Consider the following 21,121-nt stretch of genomic DNA (forward strand, 5'->3'; position numbering starts at 1 on the left):
GGACTCCTTACAAATGCAGATTAACTTTGCAATGTAAGGCAGACCCATACATGCTTGTCTTTAGCGAAGAATCCTTCATCTCGTGTCCTTTCACATGCTTGCTTTAGCAGAACATCCTTTCATCCATGTCTGCTTCAGCTAAACGTTCTTTCCTTCATGAGTCTGCCTTAGTTTTTCACCTGTGCCTACTTCAGGAAGACAGTCCTTCATGTGTTTGCCCCAGCAAAACACAGTTCAATGCAACTGACTTCCCAAAGAACCCCTAACTTTCCACTTGAGTCCTACTCGGATATTTGGTCAAACCCATACTGTTAAAACCCTGTGCATGACAGGAACTGGGATAGCACCAACTATAGTGGGTCACTGAGACCTAGAGGATATGTAGAAAGAGTGAAGAGATCAAGCCTTGCCTCCCTCAGGTTTGCTCTTATTTGTTTGCTGATAGCTTTGTGGAATGGCTAACAGTGAGTAAGTGAAAGACAAGGCTAAGAGTTCCTAGGGACTCTCAGCACTCATGGAGGGGTCATAGAACTTAAAACCCTCTCATGGACTCTGAGAAGGACCAAAGCAAGATGAGAGCCTAAAGAAAATGGGACATGTCGTACTTGAGTTATAACCTGGCATTTTCTTAATTAATGATGATGATAGCCATGTTTGTGATTTAAATGTACCAGTGAGGTGTCTGAGTAGTTTTTCACATAAGATCTTAGGGATTTCAAAACATAAAGAGAAAAATTCACTAATTTGAGATTATCAATCAAGTGTTTTTCTTTTTTTTCTTTTTTTTTTTTTTAGGTTTGATTTGGTTTTTTTTTCCTTTTTTCTAATTTTTTATTAGTTATTTTCTTCATTTACATTTCAAATACTATCCTGAAAGTCCCCTATACCCCCCCCCACTCCCCTACTCACCCACTCCCACTTCTTGGCCATGATGTTCCCCAGTTCTGGAGCATATAAAGTTTGCAAGACCTAGGGACCTCTCTTCCCAATGATGGCTGACTAGGCCATCTTCTACTACATATGAAATGTTTTTCTTATAGCTAAATATCCTTTCCATGTTTAATTTTAATATTTTCCTTATCATTCATGCTTATTTTTCTGTGTGTGTGTCTGTGTGTGTATGTATGTGTGTGTGTGTCTGTCTGTCTGTCTGTCTGTCTCTGGTTATGTATTTGTGAACAACCCTGAGTATTATCCTCATGAATGCTATCCACCCTGTTTGGTATAGGATTTCTTCTCCTGGAACTCACCAGTTAGGCAAGGCTCGCTGGCCAGTATACACCAAGGATCTTTTTATGAGTTTCAGCACTGGGATATCAAACAAATGCTACATTTGTGGTTTCTGAGTTTACAGTCAAACTCAGATCTTCATGCTTGTGGGGTAAGCACTTTACTGACAACCTTCACCCCAGTTCAGGTTGGCTTTCAACTCACAGTGATTTCCTGACTTAGCCTCCTGAGGGTTGGGATACTGGGAAGAATGGGGTACCACACGGGTTTGGGGGTTATGTTTCTAAAAGTAATTGGAGGGGGGCTTGCATATTACAATATGTTGCCCTTTGTTCTTAATATTCTTTATTCTTTCCTTTCACATAGCTACAGTTTTACATGGTAATTTAATGTCCATTTCACAGGGTCTTGTGTGCATAGTGTGTAGAAACCCACATCAGGCCTTTTCTGACAAGCCTGACCAAGGTCCAAAGGGTATATCAGAAGAGTAGAAGGTGCTGGCTCAGCATTTAAAAACACTTGTTTTTTCAGAGAACCTGGGTTTAATTCCCAGCACCCACAAGGTGGTTTTCATTGATCCATAACTTTCAACAATCTATAAGTCCATTATTCCAGGGGATCTGACCTCCTCCAGTCACTGAATACATACATGATGCATACATACATAATATAGGAAAACACATATATAATAAAGTGAATATATCTTTAAAAACATTTTTAAAAGAATGGGAAAATGGCAGGTTTTAGCTATAAACAAATATGGCAGAAGAACAGAAAGCTCTTTGCAGTGCTTCAGTAAAATGATCAGTTTTGCAGTCATGGTAGCCACTTTGGTTTATTTGGAATTTGATGTGAAAACATAGTTTTCTTTCCTGGCCCCCTGTAGTAGTCATTTCAGCCTATTGTCTTTCTTCCCTATTCCATACCACCTTGTGTAGTATCATAGGAGCAAATAAGAACTGTGACTAAATAGAAATAATGCTTAGATTTTACTAGGGCTGACATACATCATGGACAAATATTTTATGTTCATAAGCATTCTGGATTTAGGATAAAATCCACTAAAAGCAAACATACTAGTCTTGTTTTCCATTTCCTGTAAGTCAAAGTAATATAAACCTAATCTGATTGTCTTCATAAAAACAGCATTATATTAAGGATTATTTCTAGCCTAATTCCTGACTTGTTAAATAGAAACAGCCTTAGCTAACATTTTTAATCAACTGTTTAATCAGCTGGATATGATTAATCTGAACAACTCTTGGGATAAAACTATTTAAAATCTATGTAAATGAATTAACAATAACAGTCATGTGAGAATATATGTAAAAAGTCACTAGACAATGTTGCTATTGTCACAACTACGGCCTTGTTTTTCTGAAATTAATCAAAAGGGGTTTCTTTTCATTTTAAGTAGTGTACATGTGGTTATGTGAGCATCTGTGCAGGTGACCACAGAAACTAGAGGTGTTGAGTTCCCTGGAAGTTGGGGTCAGGTAGTTGAGAGTTTCTAGTGCTGAGCCCTGAACTCAGGTCCTTCAAGAGCAGTATGTTCTCTTAATGTTAGAGCCGTCTCTCTAGCTCTTTAATCAAAAGGGGTTTTTAAAACAAGTTTTTAAGAAATTTGCTGAGACTTTGTGCTTTGCTTTGTTTGTTGTTAATTCTCTGTAAGAAAGATTTTATAGAACAAAAAGCTAGATGGTGATGGTACACATCTTTAATTGCAGCACTCTGAAGGCAGAGGCAAGTGGATCTTTGTGAGTTTGAGGTCAGCCTGGTATACAAAGTGAGTTTCAGGACAGCCAGAGCTACACAGAGAAGCCCTGGGTTAACAACCCCTGCCCCCGCCCAGCACACAAATTTTATAGAACATGTTATTATTCTTTTGACATGAGTTGTCCTTTGAGAGTAAAGCTAAGTATAGTGGCACATACCTGTAATCCCACCTCTCAAAGTGGAATCAGAAGAATGAGCATGAATCCAGTGCCATTCTTTGCTTTCTAGTAAGTTCAACGCTAGCCTGGGAAAAATAAGAATCTAACAAAATGAAAGTGAAGAAAAGAAAGTGATGTCTGATAGTTTGAGGCCAGCCTGGTCTACAGAGTGAGTTCCAGGACAGCCAGGGCTACACAGAGAAACCTTGTCTCGAAAAAAACAAAACAAGCAAACAAACAAACAAACAAGATCTGAAGAATGGTTACAGGTAGGTAAAGAAGTGATAGGAATTTTCTGTGCTAAGAGATGTAGTGGAACAGAAGTTCTGGGGCAGGAAGAAGCCTAGGACTTACCTGAAATGGAAAGAAGCCTAATGGGTTGTAACAAAGAAATAAAAAAGGTAAGATAGATAGGTATAGGGTAAGATATGAGATTAGACAGGAGAGAACTAGACTATGTGTCACACCTTGCAGAATAAATGTTTTCAGATTGGCATGAAACCACTACTAAAGTAGGACTAATAGGACTAGGTTTCATTAAGTGAGTATTGTCTGTTATTGTCTGGGTCAGCTTTTACTGTTAACATTTACCAAACTGGTTTTTTTTTGTTTTTTTTTTTGCAAGCATTCAGTTAATGTTCATTCTCTCCCGTAATAAGCTACTTGAAGACAGACACTGTAAAATCCGACACTGTTTCCAGTATTTTGTATATAGCATGAGATCAATTAATACAGATTAATGAAGTGCTTGCTGACAGGAGCCTGATATAGCTGTCTCTTGAGAGGCTCTGCCAGAGCCTGGCAAATACAGACGTGGATGTTCTCAGCCAACCATTGGACTGAGCACAGGGTCCCTGATGAAGGAGTTGGAGAAGGGACTGAAGGAGCTGAGGGGGGTTGCAATTCCATAGGAAGAACAACAATATGAACCAACCAGTACCTCCAGAGCTCCCAGGGACTAAACTACCAACCACAGAGTACACATGGAGGGACCCATGGCTCCAGCTGCATATGTAGCAGACGGTGGCCTTGTCAGACATCAATGGGAGGAGAAGCCCTTGGTCCTGTGAAGGCTCTATGCTGCAGTGTAGGGGAATGCCAGGAACAGGAATGGACATGGGTGGGTTGGGGAGCAGGGGGAGGGGATAGGGGATTTTCAGAGGGAAAACTAGGAAAGGGGATAGCATTTGAAATATAAATAAAATATCTAATAAAAAAGAAAAACAATATCTGTAAATTTATCTTGTTAGCTGGGGATGTGTGTGTTTGTGTGTGTTGGAATTCACATAATACAAAATTAACTATTTTTGTTACATTTGTGTGTGTAAACATTTTGTGTGCATATGGAGGTTATATGACAATTTTCGGAAGTGCATATGGAGGTTATATGACAATTTTCGGAAGTTTGTTTTCTCCTACCATGTGGGTTCAGAGAATTAAACTTAAGATTGTCATCAGCTCAAAATTAACTCTTTCAAGACAAACTTTATATTTATTTAGTAGTATGACGTTAGGATATATATCTTTTGTTGCTTTTTTCTCCATGTTTCCTGACGTTTTTCCTATCTAAAGAAAATAACATAAATTAAATCTTCCCTCACCTTTATGTCTTGGGAATAGCAGTAAAATATATCTTAGCTATCTTGTTTGACAGTAGCTTCTGAGATCCGAATTTCAGAAGTGATCCTGTTATATCAAAGAGGAAGGAATGCTGCAGAGCAAAGCAAAGCAGAATCAAAACCTGATGCAGGGCACAAAGAGAAAATCAGGAGGGTGTGGCAATTAAAAGGAGCCCCTCACCCTACAGTCAGTTGAATGAAGTCTTGCTGTCTGCGACTGAAGAATTCAGCACACTGGGTCTTAGAGCTTTTACAACAGAGTCTCACTGAGGAAACAAACTACTCTTAAAGGTAGGCTGCATTCACAGCAGTCCATGGCCAGCAGAAAATGGCATCAAAGGCATCTTTGGAGGTTCTTTGTCTCATAATGTCATATCAGAGCTTTCTTGTTATTTTTAACCTTAGTGGCCCAATGTGTACATAGTACAGCTTCTGGTTTTGTGGTTTTATAGGATTCTTGTTTGTGTCTCTCCATCCATATGTGCTTCTTGTGCTTTTACTTTGGTTGCTTTCCTTCTGTTTTCTTTTTTGGTGTTGTTGTTTGTTTATCCTATTCTAATGTTTTTGTTTTGTCTTACCACATCATATTTTATTTAATTATAATCTCTTAGATACCTGTTTGTTGTCTAAGGAGACAGGAAGGGGTCTAAATGGGAGGGAAGATAGAGAAGAACCTGGGGTGGGGAAGTGGTCAGGGAAGGAGAAACTATCATTAGAATATGTTGTAAGGAAAAAAAAAACTGTTTTCTAGGCTCTGGTCTATAAGTATAGCAGAGTATCATTAGGAATCATTTCATTGACTCTTTTTTAAAAAAATTACATTGTATTTTATTTGCCAGTTGTGTTTGGTTCTGTCATAGGTCTCTGGGCTGTCCAGCTTCTGGTTCCTGACCCTCTATGCAGTGTCAAGTATAGGCTTCCTCTTGTGATATGGCATAGCAAGTTACAATAAGACTAGGTATATATCCTTATGTCAAGGCTGGACAAGGCAACCCAGTTGGGGGAACAGGATCCCAAAAGCAGGCAAAAGGGTCAGAGACAGTGCTCGAACTGTTAGAAGTCTCACAAGAACACCAAGCTTCATAACCATAACATATATGTAGAGGACCTAGATCAGACCCTTCCAGGCTTCCTGATTGTCAACCCCTGTCTCTGGGAGCCCCTATGAGCCCTGCTTAATTGATTCTGTGGGCTGTGTTTTCACTGTATCCTCTACCCCTCTGGGTCCTGTAATCCTCCTTTCTCTTCCTCTTTCTCCTCCTCCTCCACCACCAGCAGCAGCAGCACAGGATTCCCTGAGCTCTGCCTAATGTTTAGGTGAATCTCTGTATCTGCTCCCATCAGTTGCTGGATGACACCTTTCTGATGATGATTGATTACACTAGGCTCTGGTCTATGAGTATATCAGTTTATCATTAGGAATCATTTCATCCTCTAATTTAAAAAAATCTTCCAAGTAGGTTTGTCTTTAGATACAATATTTTTAAATATTTTATAATAATCCTGTGTATAATTAAAATTCATAATTTGAAATAGCTTACTATTTTTTAAAATTGCCCTATGTCAATTAGCATCTTTTCACTTAAAATTGCTTATACTTTTGGGTGTGAGACCATGGATGTTGTTCTATAAGTGGACTAAACCATTGCTCTACAGTAAGGCAGATTTGAAGGGGCATTCTTTTCTATTTCACATGTACTGGTTAAATTAACATTAAGTAAAATTTGACTGTAGTGATTTAAATTGATGTCTGTAAAGCCTAAACGAACCAATTAATCTTTTAGTGTACAAGATGAATATCTTGAAGGAGCTTAATGTAGTCACTTTGTGCTTACACATTTTGCAAAGACATTACGATATGAGTCTTTTCTGGTCTGTGCCTTTTAAAATGTTTCATATATTTCTCTCTTCTTTTTGCTTAGAAGCCTACAAATAATTTTTTATTCCAAAACATTTCGTGTGTTTTTGTATTTTTTTTTTTAATTTTCAAACACTTACTCTCTTTCTTGCCCTTGAATTGCACATTTTATTTTAGAAGTCTTGACTAAATTCAGGTAGCCAAATTGTACAATAGCTGAAGCTGCAATGCAAGTTTTCAATGTTAGATATGTCTGCAAATGTTGGTCATCCTCTTAGAGAAGATCTTCTAGTCAAACTCTATGTTAGTCAAGCTCTGGGTGACAAAAGACCCAGTGCCAGAGTGTTCCCAGAGCGTACACAGAGCGAGCAGTTGCTAGCAGAAGGGAATTAGGACCAAGATCTCCTGCTGCCTTGTCTCTTAGAATTCAACTTTAGAAGCAAAACCTTCTACATTTTTGGCCAAATATTTTACTTATCTACTTTTGGTATGTAAAGATACAAATATCACAATTTTACCATTTATCTCACCTTGTATTTTTGGATGCTTTGCCAGAATGGCAAATTGTGAGTGGTGTGTGATTTTCCTGCCAATAGAGTCCAGTATAGCTATAATCTAAATGTTTGGTGCAGTAAAAACTGAAATGGTACCAAATCATATATTAGCATGATGGCACTGGAGTCTTCTTTAGGGAGAAAGTCATATAGTCAAATAAACATGGGAAAGGCTAATTTATGTAGTTAAAATGGTTCTTTTTTAAACTTTTAAAAACTTATACTATATAAGTATGCATTGTGGAGCCAGGAGGAATAGTTATGGATTGGGTTTGCTACTTCTATAGGAACATTTTTGTTAACTTGTTCCATGTTATGCACTTTTAGGGGAAATTGAATAGTACATTCTGGTATTTTTTAAATTTAATTTTGTTTGTAATTCATTTTTTGCACTCCCCTCCCACCCTCCAACTGCTCCACATCCCACACCTCCTCCCCCACACCCCTTCTCCACGTGGATGTCCCCACCCCCCCACCCCACCTGACCTCTAAACTCCCTGGGGCCTCCAGTTTCTTGAGGGTTAGGTGCATCATCTCTGAATGAACACACACACAGAAGTCCTCTACTGTATGTGTGTTGGGGGCCTTATATCAGCTGCTGTATGCTGCCTGGTTGGTGGTCCAGTGAGAGAACTCAATGGTCCAGATTGAGACTGCTGGTCCTTCTACAGGGTCACCCTCCTCCTCAGCTTCTTCCATCTTTTCCCTAATTCAACAACAGGGGTCAGTTGCTTCTGTCCATTGGTGGGGTGCAAATATCTGCATCTGACTCTTTCAGCTGCTTGTTGGATCTTTCTGAGGGAAGACATGCTAGGTCCCTTTTTGTGAGTGGTCCATAGCCTCAGTGATAGTGTCAGGCCTTGGGACCTCCTCTTGAGCTGGATCCTGCTTTGGGCCTGTCACTGGACCTTCTTTTCCTCAGGCTTCTCTCCATTTCCATCCCTATAATTTTTTCAGACAGAAATAATTATGGGTCAGAGGTGTGACTGTGGGATAGCCCCCCATTCCATATTTGATGTCCTGTCTTCCTGCTGGAGGTGGTCTCTATTAAGTTCCCTCTCCCTACTGTTCGGCATTTCATCAAAGATCCCTCCCTGTGAGTCCTTGGAGTCTCTCACCTCCCAGGTCTCTGGTGCACTCTGAGGGGGGGTCCCCTCAACCTCCTATTTCCTGAAGTTGTCTGTTTCCATTCCTTCTGCTGGCCCTCAGGGTTTCAGTCCTTTTCCCTCACCCAATACCAGATCAGGTTCCCCCTTCCCCTTCCACTTTCCCTCCCAAGGCCTGCCCTCCCTCCAACCCCCTCCCTCCCTCTCTCCCCATTTTTGGTTGCTTTCTTCTCTCTCCCAAGTGGGACTGATGCAGCGTCCTCACTTGGACACTTCAACTTATTGAGCTTTTTGGATTCTGTGGACTGTATCTTGTGTATTCTGTATGGTTTTTTTTGGGGGGGGATGACTAATATCCATTTATTAGTGAGTACATACCATGCATGCCATTTTGGGACTGAGTTACCTCACTCAGGATAATATTTTCTAGTTCCATCCATTTGCCTGCAAAACTCAGGATGTCCTCCTTCTTAGTAGCTGAGTAGTATTCCATTGTGTAAATGAACCACATTTTCTGTATCCATTCTTCTGTCGTGGGACATCTAGGTTGTTTCCAGCTTCTGGCTATCACAAATAAGGCTGCTAGGAACATAGTGGAGCACGTGCCCCTGTGGCATGATGGGCCATCTTTTTGGTATATGCCCAAGAGTGATATAGCTGGCTCTGATTCAGGTAGATCTATTTGTAGTTTTCTGAGGAACCTCCAGATTGATTTCCAGAGTGGTTGTACCAGCTTGCAATTCCACCAGCAATGGAGGAGTGTTCCTCTTTCTCCACATCCTCTCCAACATGTGTTATCATATGAGGTTTTGATCTTAGCCATTCTGACTGGTGTGAGGGGGAATCTCAGGGTTGTTTTGATTTGCATTTCCCTGATGATTAAGGATGTTGAACATTTCTTTAGGTGTTTCTCAGCCATTCGAGATTCCTCAGTTGTGAATTCTTGGTTTAATTCTATACCACATTTTTTGATTGGGTTGTTTCTTTTTTTGGTGATTAACTTCTTGAGTTCTTTATATATTTTGGATATTAGCCCTCTATTGTATGTGGGGTTAGTGAAGATTTTTTCACAATCTGTAGGTTGCTGATTTGTCTTATTGACTATGTCCTTTGCTTTACAGAAGCTTCCCAGTTTCATGAGGTCCCATTTATCAATCCTTGATCTTAGAGCATGAGCCATTGGAGTTCTCTTTAGGAAATTTCCCCCTGTGCCAGTGTGTTCTTGGCAGTTTATATTTTCTGTGGGTTCCTAATTGGCAGTCTTCAAAGACATTGAGATTTAACAAAGCAAGCAGGTATTTTTAAATTTACAAATTATTTATTTTTTTTTATGTCTTAGGATGCTAAAAGTTCTGTCTTTTACTTCAAAATGCTTACTGATTATTGTAAAATCTTCTATTTTTTTTTAAAGATTTATTTATTTATTACATGTAAGTACACTGTAGCTGTCTTCAGACACTCCAGAAGAGGGCGCCAGATCTCGTTGCGGATGGTTGTGAGCCACCATGTGGTTGCTGGGATTTGAACTCTGGACCTTCGGAAGAGCAGTCGGGTGCTCTTACCCACTGAGCCATCTCACCAGCCCCTGTAAAATCTTCTAAACATCTTTTAAGAATAATTTAGCCTTGGGGTTGGAGAGATGGCTCCATAGTTAAGAACACAGGAAGCTCACAATCATCTGTAACTCCAGTCCAAGGGGATCTGACAACCTCTTCTGGCTTCCACTTCAGGGCACATAGATGGTACATGGATGCATATGTAGGCAGAATACCAATACACATAAAGGTAGTTTATTTTAATTTTATGGAAAACAATAGTCTTTTGGACAAGAGTGATGACCCAGGCATTAAGAATATGTTCCACCATCTGGAATAACAAAAAACCTAGGATAGCAAAAAGGATATCTCAAGGTTCTCAAGGATAAAAGAACCTCTGGTGGAATCACCATGCCTGACCTAAAGCTTTACTACAGAGCAATTGTGATTAAAAACTGCATGGTACTGGTATAGTGACAGACAAGTAGACCAATGGAATAGAATTGAAGACCCAGAAATGAACCCACACGCCTACAGTAACTTGATCTTTGACAAGGGAGCAAAAACCATCCAGTGGAAGAAAGACAGCATTTTCAACAAATGGTGCTGGCACAACTGGTGGTTATCATGTAGAAGAATGCGAATCGATCCATTCCTATCTCCTTGTACTAAGGTCAAATCTAAGTGGATCAAGGAACTTCACATAAAACCAGAGACACTGAAACTTATAGAGGAGAAAGTGGGGAAAAGCCTTGAAGATATGGGCACAGGGGAAAAATTCCTGAATAGAACAGCAATGGCTTGTGCTGTAAGATCAAGAATTGACAAATGGGACCTCATGAAACTGCAAAGCTTCTGCAAGGCAAAAGACACTGTCAATAAGACAAAAAGGCCACCAACAGATTGGGAAAGGATCTTCACCTATCTTAAATCAGATAGGGGACTAATATCCAATATATATAAATAACTCAAGAAGGTGGACTCCAGAAAATCAAATAACCCCATTAAAAATGGGGCTCAGAGCTAAACAAAGAGTTCTCACCTGAGGAATACCGAAAGGCTGAGAAGCACCTGAAAAAATGTTCAACATCCTGAATCATCAGAGAAATGCAAATCAAAACAACCCTGAGATTCCACCTCACACCAGTCAGAATGGCTAAGATCGAAAATTCAGGTGACCGCAGATGCTGGCAAGGATGTGGAGAAAGAGGAACACTCCTCCATTGTTGGTGGGATTGCAAGCTTGTACAACCACTCTGGAAATCAGTTTGGCGGTTCCTCAGAAAATTGGACATAGTACTACCGGAGGATCCCGCAATACCTCTCCTGGGCATATATCCAGAAGATGTCCCAACCGGTAAAAAGGACACATGCTCCACTATGTTCATAGCAGCCTTATTTATAATAGCCAGAAGCTGGAAAGAACCCAGATGCCCCTCAACAGAGAAATGGATACAAAAAATGTGGTACATTTACACAATGGAGTACTACTCAGCTATTAAAAAGAATAGATTTATGAAATTCCTAGGCAAATGGTTGAACCTGGAGGGCATCATCCAGAGTGAGGTAACACAATCACAAAAGAACTCAAATGATATGTACTCACTGATAAGTGGATATTATCCCAGAAACTTTGTATACCAAGATATAAGATACAATTTGCAAAACACATGAAACTGAAGAAGACCAAAGTGTGGACACTTTGCCCCTTCTTAGAATTAAAAACAATCACCCATGGAAGAAGTTACAGACACAAAGTTTGGAGCTGAGACAAAAGGATGGACCATCTAGAGACTGCCATATCCAGGGATCCATTCCATAATTAGCCTCCAAACGATGACACCATTGCATACACTAGCAAGCGTTTGCTGAAAGGACCCTGATATAGCTGTCTCTTGCGAGGCTAGGCCGGGGCCTAGCAAACACAGAAGTGGATGCTCAGAGTCAGCGATTGGATGGATCACAGGGCCCCCAATGGAGGAGCTAGAGAAAGTATCCAAGGAGGTAAAGAGATCTGCAACCCTGTAGGTGCAACAACATTAGAACTAACCAGTACCCCGGAGCTCTTGACTCTAGCTGCATATGTATCAAAAGATGGCCTAGTCAGCCATCACTGGAAAGAGAGGCCCATTGGACATGCAAACTGTATATGCCCCAGTACAGGGGAATGCCAGGGCCAAAAAAATGGGAATGGGTGGGTAGGGAATTGGGGGGGGGAAGGTATGGGGGACTTTTGGGATAGCATTGGAAATGTAACTGAAGAAAATATGTAATAAAAAATATTAAAAATTAAAAAAAAATAAGCCTTTGTCTCACAAAGAAGCAGGTGAGGTAGATGACTATTTTGTCTCAGTAGTGCAGAGGAAGTTTAAAAACAAAGCTTTGGAGAAGGGAGTGTATACACGATGGCATTAATTCTGGAACAATACACAAGTAACTGTACACTATTTACCATAAAGGGAATAAATAATTACTAATTTTGTTGCCAAGATTTCAGACAGTTCTAAAACAATGTATGTTTTGGACAACAGCCTCCAATGGGTCTATGATTGGCCCTCATTTACCATCTAACAGGAGGCATTGCAAATTTAAACCTGTGCAGGGCTAGTTTTTCAAGTTTTATATTACTGTAGTTCTTTAACATCTGCAAAAACTCATTCTTTGTTCACATGACTAATTTAGAGTTATAAAAGGTCATCTCTGGCTATGAGTTAATCCTACTATAGTAGTCTTTAGTTAGTGTGACCTCCTTTAGAGAGAATGAAATTGAGTCAAGTAACAAAAAATGTTTTCCTCAGGTTTCATCCTTTAAAAACACAGATGTAAATGTTTCCCAAGAACATGGTTTTTTTTGCTTTTGTTTATTCCATATCTTGTCCTGAAATCCTTACTTCCAGGAAACATCCTTTTTTTCAAGAACAGACTTTTACTTTATTAAATACCGAGCAATGACATTAGCAATATAACTAGCTAACGTTTGTGAGTCAGAATCCAGAGCCACCTCTTATTAAGCCATGTGCCAAAATGAAAAGATGAAAATCTGTTATTTTCCTTTCCTTCTAAAAACTGTGTTTGCAATAGTGAAGAATGAAGCCAAGCCATGTTTTTACTTGCTAGGAAAGTACGCTGTCTGCCACTGAGCTACTTCCTCACTCAGAATCTTTAGACCTAACTTTTGGGGACTGTTAAAACTAAGTTGACAACAGCAATGGAATCTGTAACTAAAACAGAAATGAAATAAAACCATGTTCATACCATCATGTTCCTCTTCCTTCTCTGTTGTACTTTAGCCAGAACTTTTCTTTCCTTATACTGTAATAATTTTTTCTTTTCTGATCTAAAAAGTAGTTCTTCAATGAGATTTTATCTCTTCTAGGTAATAATATTGATTGAAGGTGCTTCCCATACTCAGTGGTTCTTTTTGTTGGATATTGCTGTTTGCTGCTGACATATAAAATTTTTATACCTATGAGAATCTCTAAATAATGAGAATTTTCTACTCCTAAATAAACTTTCCCACAGAAACCATTTTCTTATGTATTACATCTGTTTTGTACAGATCTTTAAAGCTTGGAAATTTAAAATTGTAGTAGTTTTCTTAAGGAGAAACCCAGTGATTCATAACAAATATCTTCTATCTCTTAAACTATTCAAAGATCTAAAACTAAAATTTCAGTTAAACTGGGCAGGAAGCTTAAGCAGGTGTATCTCTGTGAGTTTTAGGCCATCCTGTTTCTAGGCCAGCCAGTGCTACATAGTGAGACCCACTTTGAAAATATCAAATATATGTAATTAACATTTGTGAATTGTCCTAAGAAATATAATTGTCATCATTGTTCTTTTTTGGTTTTATTTAAGATTTATTTATTGTTATATATAAGTACACTGTAGCTGTCTTCAGACACAGCAAAAGAGGGCATCAGAGCTCATTAGGGGTGGTTGTGAAACTCCATGTGGTTGCTGGGATTTGAACTCAGGACCTCTGGAAGAGTAGTCATTGCTCTTAACCACTGACCCATCTCTCCAGCCTGTCATCATTTATTATTGTGGTTAGGATTAGGGGAAGGAAGAAAGAAATTTTCTAAGATGAGGAAAGAATACAATACTGTGCCAACATATTTGGGAGGGGGGGGAAGATATTCAAATTCATATTGCCAAGAAAAATTAGGATTTTTAGAGAAAAGTAATAGACAGACATGAAGTGCCCTAATAACAGAGGCCAGTCCACTAGAGTGCTGCTTCCAAATTAACTCATTTAGGTCCTCTAATGGTTCCTTTGCCACCTCCCACAGAAGTACATAAACTCCTCAAACGCAAGTTGGCTTTTATCCTAAATTCCAGGAAACTTTGAAAGGATCACAACTTCTTAATGATTTGCAGTCTTCTCTCTGCAACTTAGCTGTTAGAAAATTTCGAGTCAGTATGCAGATGGCCTCATCTTTTTCTAACACCTCTGAGGTTTGTAATCTGTATTTTATTTTGTTTTTCTGTTACCCAGGTTTGCTCTGTCCAGGAACCTTCTTCTTGCTTTCCTTTTGTTGGTGTATTTATTCATTTTCTGAGGATATTCATCAGTACTTAGCTGGATTGCCTTCTTCTTTTTCTTTGATTTTAGAGCTTAACTACCATTCTATTTAGAGTTTCAAGGTTTGTTACAGGTTTAGAATAAAAGGTGGTATACAAATATGGATAGCAAGAACAAAAAACTTTGTCACCTTATAAAGATGTGTTCATCTCTAGTTATGTATGTATTTTGTAAGGTTATATCCAAGTTATGAAAGATACTACTACTAAAGTTAAGTTACTGTGTACCATTGGGAACTTTGGGAGACTAAGGTTATAGTCTTTAAAGCAACCTCTGAATCATTTTTCAAATTCCTGTTAAAATTGTGAATTACAAAATGCTTACAGCATTTTGATCCATCAACTATATTAAGTAATCTTTTAGGAAAGCTGAATTTTATTCATATTTCTGTAGCTCTGAGTTACTTAGGGTGAGGGCATGGTGTGGGGATGCATAGGATTTGTTGTTTCTGGTAAAATTAAACTGTTCAGTAAATGAGATTGATATAATAAAAAGTCCAGTTGAAAGCTTCCAACACAGTGTTGTTCTTATCTAGGTTCTCATATCTGTTCTTTTTAAGTATTGTACTTGCAGATTGGATATGTTTGTGTAGAGCTTAATATTATTTCCGATAGAGGTTTCTATTCAGTTAAATATACTGCTAGTAGGTAATTCCTTTTGGTGTCTACAAAAGAATTTCATCCCCGTAACTGTATTTTGATACAAATTTCAGTAAATTTACAAATTTCAGTAAATAGGACTGTAATTAAGATCTAAAGGCAAAGTCAAACAAAACATCCTATATGCTTACTTAACTAACTCGGGTAAAGGAGGAAGAAACAGCTTGATCACTTAAGTTGCAGTAAAAGCAAAATGTGAAACATATATTCTTAAGATTCATTTTCCGACTGGACAGTGGCAGTGTACACCTTTAATCCTAGCACTTGGGAGGCAGAGGCAGGCAGATTTTTGAGTTCGAGGCCAGCCTGGTCTACAGGTGAGTTCCAGGACAGCCAGGGCTATATAGAGAAACCCTGTCTTCACCCCAGCCCTTCCCCCCAAAATATTTATTTCGCATTATGGCTGTAAATTAAAATTAGGATTATTTGCCTTGGTTTGTTACAACAGAATGAGCTTGGAAACCTTAGGTAATTGACTATTGAACAGATTGTAGTAATTTTAACCAAGAAGCTCAATATACTGTAGTCATTTTGTGGTACTGTACTATTCCCCTCCTTGCACTGCTCCCCACAAATCCTGGGATAGTTATCTGATTTTGGGGGGCCTTTTAAATAGGCATCTGAACTTTTGATCAAATGTCATTTTTTTTAGCATTGAGATATTGTTTTTTTCCATTTTTAGCCTGATTGTACAGTTACAATATACTAATGTTTCAAGGAAGAAAATAGCTTTGGTTGAGGTGTGAATAGTTTAAAACCATTTGCATAGCTTCATTTTATTTTAATTTAGTTTATATGTTTATTTTATGTGTATGTGTGTTTTGGCTGCCTGTATGTCTGTTTGTTGAGTGCATGCCTGGTGCCAGGGGAAGTCAAAAGAGTATGTCAGATTTCCTGGCAGGAGTTATAGACAATTGTGTGCTGCCCAATGGCTTTTGGAAGAATACCCAGTGCTCTCTAAACTGTTGAGACATCTCTCCAGCTCCTTTCAAGTTTCAATTGGTATTTTTTTTAGCTTTTATTTATTATAAGAACTCAAAGAGAGGAGTCCAACCATTCAAAACAATTATGTAATTATCAAGGATACCATCTGTTAAGATCATTTGCTAATAAGACAGATAGCTTTGCATTATATCAGTGCCTATAAGTTTCATTATTAATGATCTGAATGGAAGACAAGAGACATACAAAATTGAAGCATCAAACAAAATTTTCATTTTGTGAACACTTTGAAGTGGTTTGAAAAGACATTGTTTAATAATGATTTTTTTGGATTTTACCATGTAAAATGAAATTATTCAAAGTATTGTAACCTGAAGAAAAAATGCAGGCAGGATTATGAGTACTGTATTGAAAATTTATAGGCTGATAGTTGACAATAAGCATAATTTTAATACAGTAAGGTAGCAGTAATTTTCAGGCTCACTTATGTATTTTTTCCACCTGTAAAACATCCAGAAAAATATTAAGCAATAGGCCCATATCTCAGTGTGAATGTAAAGGTGATACATGGTCAAGATTAATAATCACAGATATATATGTCTAGGTGATATATTTAAGTTTACCAAACCTGAAAAGGATGGCGAGGTATGCTTTGTTTCCACTCCACTATTAGCTCTTGTAGTTACAATTTTGTATTGAGGCTCTTACTTATCCAGTCAAAGGTCTGAATGCAAGACACAAAGTATACTTCCAGTGGCTTTCCTTTTAAAGTGAATATCGAAGCCATAGGCCAAATATAATCATAATTGAGATTAGCTCAATTTTTGCTGTTTTGCAGTTTTTGCTGTTTTGAGTGATTATTTTTGATATAAATGTGTGTGTGTGTGTGTTTGTGTGTGTGTTTCAAAAAACTATTTAGGCATAGGAAGGTGATTTTTGTTTGCTGCGATGGGGTTCTGCATTGCCCAGCCAACATTCAGTCCCCATTTTTCGAGCCTCCCAAGTACTGATCCGGGCAGGCGATTTTTATCATGAAAAAGAAATTTAAGCTTTATTCTTGGTTATGCTGTATGTTCTGAGTGTAATTTTAATGTTTTTACAGTTATAAGAATACTTTTTAAGTAGTGTTTGTGTCAATACAATAGAGTCTGTGCTAGCCTATTCAAGGCTTAAAAAATAATGTTCATAAGAACATTTTGATGAGACTCAATCCAACACAAGAAGGACTCCTAAAAAACTTAAATGCATTACCAGTGATAGGAATTATATACTCCTACACGAAAACTATATTGTCTCCCATCCAAAGGATATTGTTTCTTAATGTTTCCTTCTTGGATTTCTCTGTTTTGGCAAAAGCACCTATACTATTAAAAAATCACACAGGAACTAACACTACTGTTTTTTTCTAATTTATTTTTTGTCTTTATTTATTTATTTACATTCCAGATTTTATTCCTCCCTCCCACACCCACCCTCCAATTGCTCCACATCCCACACCTATGCCCCACACCCCTGTCTTCACATGGATGTCCGCACCCCTCCACCCCACATGACCTCTAAACTCCCTGGGGCCTCTAGTCTCTTGAGGGTTAGATGCATCTCCTCTTTTTTTTTTTAAATTTTTTATTAGGTATTTTCTTCATTTACATTTCCAGTGCTGTCCCAAAAGTTCACCATACCCTCCCCACCCCCACTCCCCTCCCCACCCACTCCCACTTCTTGGCCCTGGCATTCCTCTGTACTGAGGCATATAAAGTTTGCAAGACCAATGGGCCTCTCTTTCCAGTGATGGCCTACTAGGCCATCTTCTGATACATATGCAGCTAGAGACACAAGCTCCGGGGTACTGGTTAGTTCATATTGTTGTTCCACCTATAGGGTTGCAGATCCCTTTAGCTCCTTGGGTATTTTCTCTAGCTCCTCCATTGGGGGCCCTGTGATCCATCCAATAGCAGACTGTGAGTATCCACTTCTGTGTTGAACATTTTTTCAGGTGCTTCTCAGCCTTTCGGTATTCCTCAGGTGAGAACTCTTTGTTTAGCTCTGAGCCCCATTTTTAATGGGGTTATTTGATTTTCTGGAGTCCACCTTCTTGAGTTATTTATATATATTGGATATTAGTCCCCTATCTGATTTAAGATAGGTAAAGATCCTTTCCCAATCTGTTGGTGGCCTTTTTGTCTTATTGACAGTGTCTTTTGCCTTGCAGAAGCTTTGCAGTTTCATGAGGTCCCATTTGTCAATTCTTGATCTTACAGCACAAGCCATTGCTGTTCTATTCAGGAATTTTTTCCCTGTGCCCATATCTTTGAGGCTTTCCCCTACTTTCTTCTCTATAAGTTTCAGTGTCTCTGGTTTTATGTGGAGTTCCTTGATCCACTTAGATTTGACCTTAGTACAAGGAGATAGGAATGGATCGATTCGCATTCTTCTACATGATAACCACCAGTTATGCCAGTACCATTTGTTGAAAATGCTGTCTTTCTTCCACTGGATGGTTTTTGCTCCCTTGTCGAAGATCAAGTGACCATAGGTGTGTGGGTTCATTTCTGGGTCTTCAATTATATTCCATTGGTCTACTTGTCTGTCACTATACCAGTACCATGCAGTTTTTATCACAATTGCTCTGTAGTAAAGCTTTAGGTCAGGCATGGTGATTCCACCAGAGGTTCTTTTATCCTTGAGAAGAGTTTTTGCTATCCTACGTTTTTTGTTATTCCAGATGAATTTTGCCGATTGCTCTTTCTAATTCGTTGAAGAATTGAGTTGGAATTTTGATGGGGATTGCATTGAATCTGTAGATTGCTTTTGGCAAGATAGCCATTTTTGGTATATTGATCCTGCCAATCCATGAGCATGGGAGATCTTTCCATCTTCTGAGATCTTCTTTAATTTCTTTCTTCAGAGACTTGAAGTTCTTATCATACAGATCTTTCACTTCCTTAGAGTCACGCCAAGGTATTTTATATTATTTGTGACTATTGAGAAGGGTGTTGTTTCCATAATTTCTTTCTCAGCCTGTTATTCTTTGTGTAGAGAAAGGCTATTGACTTGTGTTTTATTATTTTATTAGGTATTTATATCATTTACATTTCCAATGCTATTCCAAAAGTCCCCACACATTCCCCCATTCACTCCCACTTCTTGGCCCTGGAATTCCCCTGTACTGAGGTATATAAAGTTTGCAAGACCAATGGCCGTCTCTTTCTACTGATGGCCGACTAGGCCATCTTCTGATACATATGCAGCTAGAGACACGAGCTCTGGGGTACTGGTTAGTTCATATTGTTGTTCCACCTATAGGGTTGCAGATCCATTTAGCTTCTTGGGTACTTTCTCTAGCTCCTCCATTGGGGGCCCTGTGATCCATCCAATAGCTGACTGTGAGCATCCACTTCTGTGTTTGCTAGGCCCCGGCATAGTCTCACAAGAGACAGTTATATCTGGGTCCTTTCAGCAAAATTTTGTTAGTGTATGCAATGGTTTCAGCGTTTTGAAGCTGATTATGGGATGGATCCCCGGATATGGCAGATGCATCTCCTCTTAAACGAACACAGACCTGGCAGTCCTCTACTGTATGTGTGTGTTGGGGGCCTCATATCAGCTGGTGTATGCTACTTTTTTATATATACTACTATAAATCTACTTTTTATATATACTTTTATAAATCTACTTTATATATATATTTGGTTTTTTTTTATTTATGTATTTATGTATGTATGTATTTATTTATTTATTTTGGTTTTCCCGAGACAGGGTTTCTCTGTGTAGCCCTCGCTGTCCTGGAACTCACTCTGTAGACCAGGCTCAAAAGAGGTACAAGAAGCATTAGAAGTATATTTCTAACTGACTTTAGGGCAGTAGACTGTGAGAGATCACAGGGAAACTCTTATAAAATCAAAGAATGATAGTTTCTTTGTAGAAAAGTGTGATTATTTCATTAATAGGATTTGACTTCTAAAGTTCTAAGTAATTATTTCATGTTTAGAAATAATTTGTATTGTGTATATATTCTCTGATATGTTAGTTGACACAATGGTCCTCAGAAGTTGTATAATAAATAAAATATTTCCAGCCTATTATTTTTATAAGTTCGAGTTTTGAGCTGCATTTGGACTATGGCCGAAATAATATGGCTGGCAATAAAATGCAGTGTTGTTTCTATAAGATGCCCTCCAAAATTTCATCAAATGAGTTGACAGAAGGTTGATTAATTTTACCATGTATTTTAAGAGAACCAAAGAATTGCAATTAGTTGCTCAACTAATCAAATGGGATGCAGATATCTATAAACCCTTTTGTATTTGTGCAGTTAGTTTTGTTTTAAGGTGTTCTGTTTTATTTGGGGTGTTTGTTTGTTTGTTTGTTTGTATGAGACCAGGCTGCCCTCAAACTCCTGATAGTCCTTCTATATATTATATACAAGTGTGAACTACCACTTAGCCTCTTATAAACTTGCTTTATAGGTGTCTTAGTCAGGGTTTCTATTCCTGCACAAACATCATGACCAAGAAGCAGGTTGGGGAGGAAAGGGTTTATTCAGCTTACACTTCCATACTGCTGTTCATCACCAAAGGAAGTCAGGACTGGAACTCAAGCAGGTCAGAAAGCAGGAGCTGATGCAGAAGCCATGGAGAGATGTTCCTTACTGGCTTGCTTCCCCTGGCTTGCTCAGCTTGCTTTCTTATAGAACCCAAGACGACCAGCCTAGGGATGGTACCACCCAAAAGGGGCCTTCACGCTTGATCACTAATTGAGAAAATGCCCCACAGCTAGATCTCATGGAGACACTCTCCTTTCTCTGTGATAACTCCATCCTGTGTCAAGTTGACACATAAAACCAGCTAGTACAATAGGGGATGAGAAGATGAAGAATGTGACAATTTGAGGAATAACAAATGAGTTTAGGTGGATGGATGTGTCTAGGGCTTACACTGTGGTTAATAAATTATTGTTTGGGAGAATTGAATGGGCCTGCATAGGAAGTAGACAAAACTTGTGTCAAAAATCTGTTCAATAGTATAGTTTACTATTGAATATTTCGTCCTGAAAATATGAGATTAGTTAAAGAAAATATACAGAAAAGAATAATTGCAATT

General features: G+C 38.6%; 1 protein-coding gene across 3 annotated transcripts in view; it reads left to right on the forward strand.

Annotated features, from left to right (window-relative positions):
* The window catches only part of Atp11c (ATPase phospholipid transporting 11C (ATP11C blood group)), a 183,648-nt gene that overhangs the window by 69,695 nt on the left and 92,832 nt on the right, over positions 1–21,121 (forward strand). The window lies entirely within an intron of this gene.

This window comes from Mus caroli, unplaced genomic scaffold (assembly GCF_978045245.1).
Source record: "Mus caroli unplaced genomic scaffold, Mus_caroli_1 scaffold_5, whole genome shotgun sequence".
In the NCBI taxonomy this organism is placed as follows: domain Eukaryota; kingdom Metazoa; phylum Chordata; class Mammalia; order Rodentia; family Muridae; genus Mus; species Mus caroli.